Here is a 7,281-nt window from a genome sequence, read left to right as displayed (position 1 = left end):
GAACTACTGCCTCTCAATCGTCTTTTGTGGTTCCAGGTCTCAGAAGCAACAGGTCTTTATATATACACATATCTGTACACGCAAACACACACATATAACACACGCATGCTCATATCTATTTTGTCTGTTTCTCAGATTATGAATTATGTGTTCATTGCATCCTAGAGTCCCTACCTTTGAAGATGTGGCTATTTGGAGTTCCTTGCCCAGGAAGATATGAAAATAGGGTTCCTGGGTGAAGTCTGTGAAGGCATGGTGGGGAAGAGAAGTCACTTCCTTTAATAAACAGCATCATTAAAATAACCCAGACGTCTGAGTCCTCTTTTAGTCAGGGGTGGTGAGGAGAAGAAGGATGAGTGGGGATGAGATAGATGCCATTTGCAACTTGCTGAGCACAAAGGGTATGTTAAATTCTCCACAAGCATAATCTAATTCACCCTCACAATGATCCTGTGACTGCTTATTGTGACCTCCACTTAATGTTGTTGTTATGTGCCGTCGAGTTGCTTGCAACTCATAGTAACCCTTTGTACAATAGCTCTAAACTCTGCTCTGTCCTGTGCCAATCTCACTGCCTCTGACACACCCATCCTGATTACCCCAGTCACTGAATCAATCCACCTCATAGAGGGCCTTCCCCTCCTGCGCTGTCCCTCCACCTTCCCAAGCATGATGTCCCTCTCCAAGGACTGGTCTCTCCTTACGACATGTCTAAAGTATGTTAGAGCCTCAGAATCTTTGCCTCCAAGGAGCCACCTGGTTTAACCCTTTCCAGGATGAACCTGTTTGTTTTGGTTTCCTAGCAGTCCATGATACCCTCAAAACTCTTCTCCAGCACCACAGCTCAAAGGCATCAATTCTCCTTCTATCCTCCTTGGTCATTGTCCAACTCTCTGATGCATAACAAGTGATAGCAAAGACCATGGCCTGTATCAGATGCACCTTAGTCTCCAGAGAAATACCATTGCTCTTCAGTACTTTGGAGAGTTCCCTAACAGCAGACTTTCCCATATCAATACACCTTTTCATTTCCTTTGTTTGACTCCACTTAATAGACAAGGAAATTGAGACTTGGGGAAATTAAAGAAGGGTCAGGGCCTGGATTATAATTCAGTGTTTATCTCCAAGGTTTTGGCACAATAGGAGTTCAAATCCCGAATCCAATTCCCCTGACCTTCAAACGTAGTCCCACCTCAAAGCTGTGTATGATGTGACTAAACTCTCTCTGCTTCTGCTTCCTTATCTGTATACTTCATGGAGATAGAAGAATAAAATGAGTTTCATTCATGCCAAGCACTTGGCATAATGCTTGGCACATTCAATAAATGTTAACCACAATCAAGAGATGAACTGATGACTGTTGTTAGTCCTAATGTGTACTTCTAGAACATCAAGGTTTAATCTGGATACCTCTCTTCTAGTTTACTTTATTACAATATTTGGTAGAGAAAAATCAAACCATTTCTGGACTACCTTCTTCACACTCACAGACCTTTGATTCAGCTGACCTGGGATTCCAGCCAGATTTTGACCAATTTACTGTCCATGTGGTTCTTCACAAACCGTTTCAACTCTTTGGTAACATTTCTTTACAAGTGAAAAGGAGAAAAACCATAGTATTTACCAGGGACCTTGGGTGGCCCAGTGTTAATAAGCTGCGCTGCAATATCAAAGACTCCCAGTTCGAATCCACCAGATGCTCAGCTGGAGAAGGAGAGGAAATCTCCTCCTGTGCCCACCGGATCCACGTCAATGGTCTACACCAAGAAAACAAACAAACAAATAAAAACCCCCAAATAATCATAGTTATCTACCTCATTTAGACACTAAGATTTCTAGAGCTTTACAGGTCACAGAACATTTTAACAAACATGTTATTTGATTTTTTTTCCACATCAATCTACAGAGGACAAAGAAGAGGCCCTCAGTAAAAAAACCATAAAGACCATTTATTTATTCAGTTAACAAAGAAATATTGTGGGGCACTCACCATGTTCTAGGAGCTGTGCTCACTATGGGGATACAAAGGAAGCAGAAATATGGGGGTCTGTGCCTCCACAGAGCTCACATTCTAGAACAGGACAAGAAGCAAACAGGTTAACTAACCACAGACTGTGAAGTTTTGAAGGGAATAAAGCTGTGATTATAGGCCAAGCTGACTTGCAGGATAATGCAGACTGGGATAAAAACGAAAAAATGACTTTTTACCTGTGTTCCAAAATATAAGAAAACTGAAATTCCACAATGAGTTGTCAGTTCATTTTACACAAAGTTTAAAAAGGAAGTAGCTGGGAATTGCTTGTTGTTGTGATTGTTGGGTGCCAGCTAGTTGACTACTATTCACAGCAACTCTATGAACAATAAACCTGAACTTGCCCAATCCTGGACCATCTTTGCCATCTCTAAGTGCTCAAGTCCACTGATACGGTCACTGTGTCAATCCATCCTGCTGTGGGTCTTTCTTTCTCCGATCCTCCCTCCACTCTTCCCAGCATGATATATTTTTGCAAAGACCGGCTGGTCCTTCTTGACAACATGCCAAAAGTATGTGAGATGAAGTTTTACCATCCTTGCCTCTAAGGAGCAGCCTGTACTTCCTCCAAGACATACTTGTTTGTTCTTTTGTCCAGTGGCAAGAAGCTGCACTGCAATCCTGAAGGCACATCGTCATTGGAGGCCACCAGCCGCTCTGTGGGAGAAGGATGGGCAGTCTCCTCCCTTACGTTTAACTGCCTCTGAAAACCCGCTGAAGGGTCAGCTATGGGTTCAGTCCCGACTCTATGGAACACAACAAAAACAGTACCCTTTAAGGCCCCACGCTTACTGTAAAAATGTTGAAATTTGACAGTAGGGAAGATAGATGGTATATTAAATTATTTCCTGTGAGAAAGTTTTCCTAAGCTATAAGTTTTCATAGTTTGAGATAACAGGAAAGGGTTGTATTAAGCTGAATAATGATCTCCAAAGACTTCCAGGTCATTATCTTTGGAACCTGTCAATGGAACTTTTTAATGGCAATCGGAATTTGAAGATGTGATTAAGGATCTTGAGATATTATCCTGAACTGTCCAGGTGACCCTTAAAAATAATTATAAGTGTCCTTTTAAGAGAGAAGCAGAGAAAGATTTCATAATAGAGGAAAAACAGGGAGAGAAAGAATCAACTTTCTTAAAGAATTTTTTTCAATTCTAGGTAGGCCTTAAAAGTAATCACAAGTGTCCTTACAAAAAAGAAGCAGAGGGAGATTTGACAACAGATTAGAAGAAGACAGTGTGAGGATGGAAGCAGAGGTGGTTTTTTCAGATAGTCCTGAGGATTAAGCAATCAATCATCCCTTACAATGATGGCCAATTCAATGGCATTTATTTGAATCAATTCTCCTTCTTTTTCCATTCATTCCCAAATAAAATCACACATCAAATTCATCCCAGTCTCTGCTTTACAAGAACTCAGGCTAAGACACCCACTCACTGGGGCTCAGTTTTTAATCTTCTCTGAGAAAATGCACAGACATGAATATATATAATACACAGACACACTGCTTCCCTGCCAAATGCCAAGTCAGGTACTCTCTCCTGTGTAATCAAGACTGTGGGGAGACCATACATGACAAAGTCCACCCTTCTCTTTGAGCTAAATGATGTTTTCAACTTACATATTGAAGAGATTTGGCTGCTATGCAATGCATTCGTGTTTTCTCAGAAGGAGATCATGTTTCTAGAAGGAGCTGAAATTGTAATTTTTCTGATGAGCATTCTAGTTTGTTCATACATTTAAAAATTCAAGTCCAGTTTAATATTGCTTTGCTGGCCTTGACTGCCCTGGACCAAGCTTTTTGAAACCCCTGGTTCAACGAGCACCCCTTCAGCTACTAATCGAGTTGCTGTTTACACTGCCCAGGGATAGATCATCCTTCCCCATCACAAGCCAGTCAATTCTGACTCACAGCAAATGCCCACTGAGCCTTCAGTGGGCTTCCAAGCCTATAACTCTTCAACAGAGCATCTGTCAAGGTTTCTCCTGAGGAACAACTGGTATTTTTTAACTATTTGCCAGTTAGCAGCTCTTACATCACATTTTGTCACTGTTGTTAGGTACTGTTGCACCAATTGTGACACATGTTTTTGTTGTTTCCAGGTCGAGTCATCTATGACTCATAGTGATCCCATTAAGAGATCTGAACCTTGCCCTATCCTGAGCATTCTCACCATCTCTAACATATTCACATTGTTCGAATCATTGGGTCAATCCATTTTGTTGAGGATCTTCCTCTTTTTCACCGACCCTCCATGTGGTTTTACCCCAAGGAGTGGATCCTCTTGACAACATGCCCTAGGTATACGAGACAACATAGTATCTTTGCCCCTAAAGAGGCAAATCTTGCTTATACTTCCTACAAGACAGAGTTATTTGGGGTTTTTTTGGCAGTCCATGGGGTATTCAGTACTCTTCTCCAACACCACAATACAGAGGCATCAATTCTTCTGTCATCCTATTCATTGCTCATATGCATAGGAAGCTATTGAAAAGACTGAGGCTTGATCAGGTGCATCTTAAGTCTCTTAAATGACACCATTACTCCTTAATATTTTGGAGACATCCTTGACAGAAGACTTTCCCAATGCAACACCTCTTTTGATTCCCTGACTGGTGGTACCAAGGGTGTTGACTGTGGATCCAAATAATATTAAATCATTTCAATATTTTCTCCTTCTATCATGATGTTTGGAAGGAGGAGTGGCATCCACTTTCATAATAGCTTGCCTCTGGAAACCCTATGAACCTGAAGAGAGGATGAAAGGCACCCAAGCGTCGAGGACTCTCCTTCATAGGGTCGCTATGAGTCCCCTGAGACTCGACAGCACTTAACAACATCATGACGTTGCCTATTGGCCTAGTGGTAAAGATCTTTGTTTTCTTGATGTTGAGATGTAATCCATATTGAAAGCTATGGTCTCTGATCTTCTACAATTGTTTTAAGTCTTCTTTACTTTCAGCAAGCAAGGTTGTGTGCTTTGCATAATGCAGGATGTATATGAGTCTTCCTCCAATCCTGGTACCATATCCTTCATAAAGTCCAGCTCCTGGAATGATTTGTTCAGCATACAGATTGAAAAGGTATGGAGAAAAGATATAGCCCCGATGCATGCCTTTCTTGATTTCATGTAGTATTCCCGTTCTCTTCAAACAACAGCTTGTCTAAATACAGCTTTGGTATAAATGCAATTAAGTGTTCTGGAATTGCCATTCTCTTCAATGTTAGTCACAGTTGATTATTATCCATGCAATCAAATGCTTCTGCAGTCAGTAAAACACAAATAGGGAGAAGACCAAGGGCACTCCTCTTGTACGCCATGCCTTTCATTGATGTGAAGAAAAGGCTGAACATTAACCTAGACGGATGGTTGACAATCCAAAGTGCAGAGGGCTGAACATTAACCTAGACGGATGGTTGACAATCCAAAGTGCAGAGCAGCCTTACAGGCTTTCAGCCCGATGCCATGCTTTTGAAAAAGAGTGGATAGAATGTGCCCATGGGATTGGTGGTATCCAGGCAGAAAAAGAATGCAAGATTGAGTATGATGATTTCAGAGAATGTTTGCTTCATCAGAAAACGATTAAACGGATGGCTGACATTCGGAAGCAGAGGGACAAGCTGATAAAAGGAAGGAAAGTACACACCTCCACCCCACCACTTGGGCAAGGGAGAGCCCCGGCCCTGAGCCGAGCACCTGCAGATCTTCACTGGAAAGATTCTTAAATGAAAACTTTGTGAAAGTGTCTAAAATAAAAATCTATTATTCCTTTCAAAAAAAAAAACACAACCAAAAAACCCCACAAATAGACACTTTCAACCAAGATCCATCTGACTTCAGCAATGACAACACTAGTGCCACAGCCAATTCGAAACACAGTTTATACTCTGGCAGTTATCTCTACATACTGTTCTAGTGATATTTAGATGACCTTCCGCAATATTAGCTCACATGTGATATTAACAAAATTGTTTGATAATTTTTACATTCTGTTGGGTCACTTTTCTTGGGAATGAGAACAAATATGGATATCTTCCAGTTAGTTGGCTAGGTAAATGTCTTCCAAATCTCCTGGTACAGACTGGTGAGCATGTCCCAGGATGCATCTGCTAGTTGCAACATGTCAGTTAGTATCCCATCAATTCCTGAGGCCTTATTTGTTGCCAATGCCTTCAACACAGATTGGACTTGTTCCTTCATCACCACTGGTTCTTGGTTGTATGATACTTTCTGAAATATTTCAGTGTCTACTCAATTCTTTTTGGTACAGTGACTTTGTGTATTTCCTCCCTCTTCTTATAATGCTTCCTGGATCGTTCAAGATTTTACCCATAGTTGTAACGTGAATTGTTTTCTGAATTTGTTTTCTAGTTCTTTCAGCTTACAAAATGCTGAAAAGCAGCCAAGATTTAAAAAAATGTTCTGAGTGAATTCTTCCTTATTTATTCTCTAATTCCAGCTCTCTGTACATTGTAATTTTTTGTCTTCTTGAGCTTCCCTTTGAAATTTTCTGTTCATCTCATTTATTTTGAAATCTTTTCCTTTTGTTTTGGTTTCATCATACTGGTGTACAATATTCATTCTTTTCTGACATCCAATTTGGTTTCTTCTTTCCCCTGTCTCTGTAATGACTTTTGTTTTCTTCAAAGATGATGTCTTTGATACCATCCCATAGCTCATCTGATCTTCAGTCCTTCATGTTCAAAGCCTCAAATCTTGAGATGGTTATTAAACTCAGGTAGGATACACTCAAGATCATATTTTGGTTCTTGCAGATTTGTTTTAATTTACTTCAGCTCCAATTTGAATTTACATATGAGTAGCTGATGGTTTGTTCCACAGCAGCACCTAGTCTGCTTATGTTGAGCTTTTCCAATGATTCTTTGCACAGAATGTAGTAAATCTGGTTTCTGTGCGGACCATCAGGTGAGGTCCACATGTAAAGTTGTCCTTTGTGTGGTTTTTTTGGGGTGTGTGTGTGTGTGTGTGGTTTTAAAAAAAGGTAATTGGGGACATGTGTGCCGGGGAGCTACTTGTTGATGCCACGCTTGAGCGGGGAGCTGCTGGCTGATGCCATGTACAAGCTGGAGAGCTGCTGATACATGCACCAGGGAGCAACATGTTGGGGAAAGCAGGAAAGCTGGAATCTGAGTGAGTGTGAGCCTGGAACTTCAGTCCCGTCGTTGCCAGCCCACACCCGGAACACTGGTCCCGAAGCTGCCAGCCTGTGCCCAGAATGCCCCTC

At 41.2% G+C, this 7,281-nt stretch overlaps 1 pseudogene; it reads left to right on the top strand.

Moving 5' to 3' along the window:
• The first annotated feature begins 5,354 nt into the window (after nt 1-5,354).
• LOC102863258 lies at nt 5,355-5,723 on the top strand (annotated as a pseudogene).
• Nucleotides 5,724-7,281: the final 1,558 nt, after the last annotated feature.

The sequence above is a fragment of the Elephantulus edwardii genome, unplaced genomic scaffold (assembly GCF_000299155.1).
Source record: "Elephantulus edwardii isolate Elephantulus edwardi_28Jun2011 unplaced genomic scaffold, EleEdw1.0 scaffold00094, whole genome shotgun sequence".
NCBI lineage: Eukaryota > Metazoa > Chordata > Mammalia > Macroscelidea > Macroscelididae > Elephantulus > Elephantulus edwardii.
This window is presented reverse-complemented; position numbering and strand designations above follow the sequence as displayed.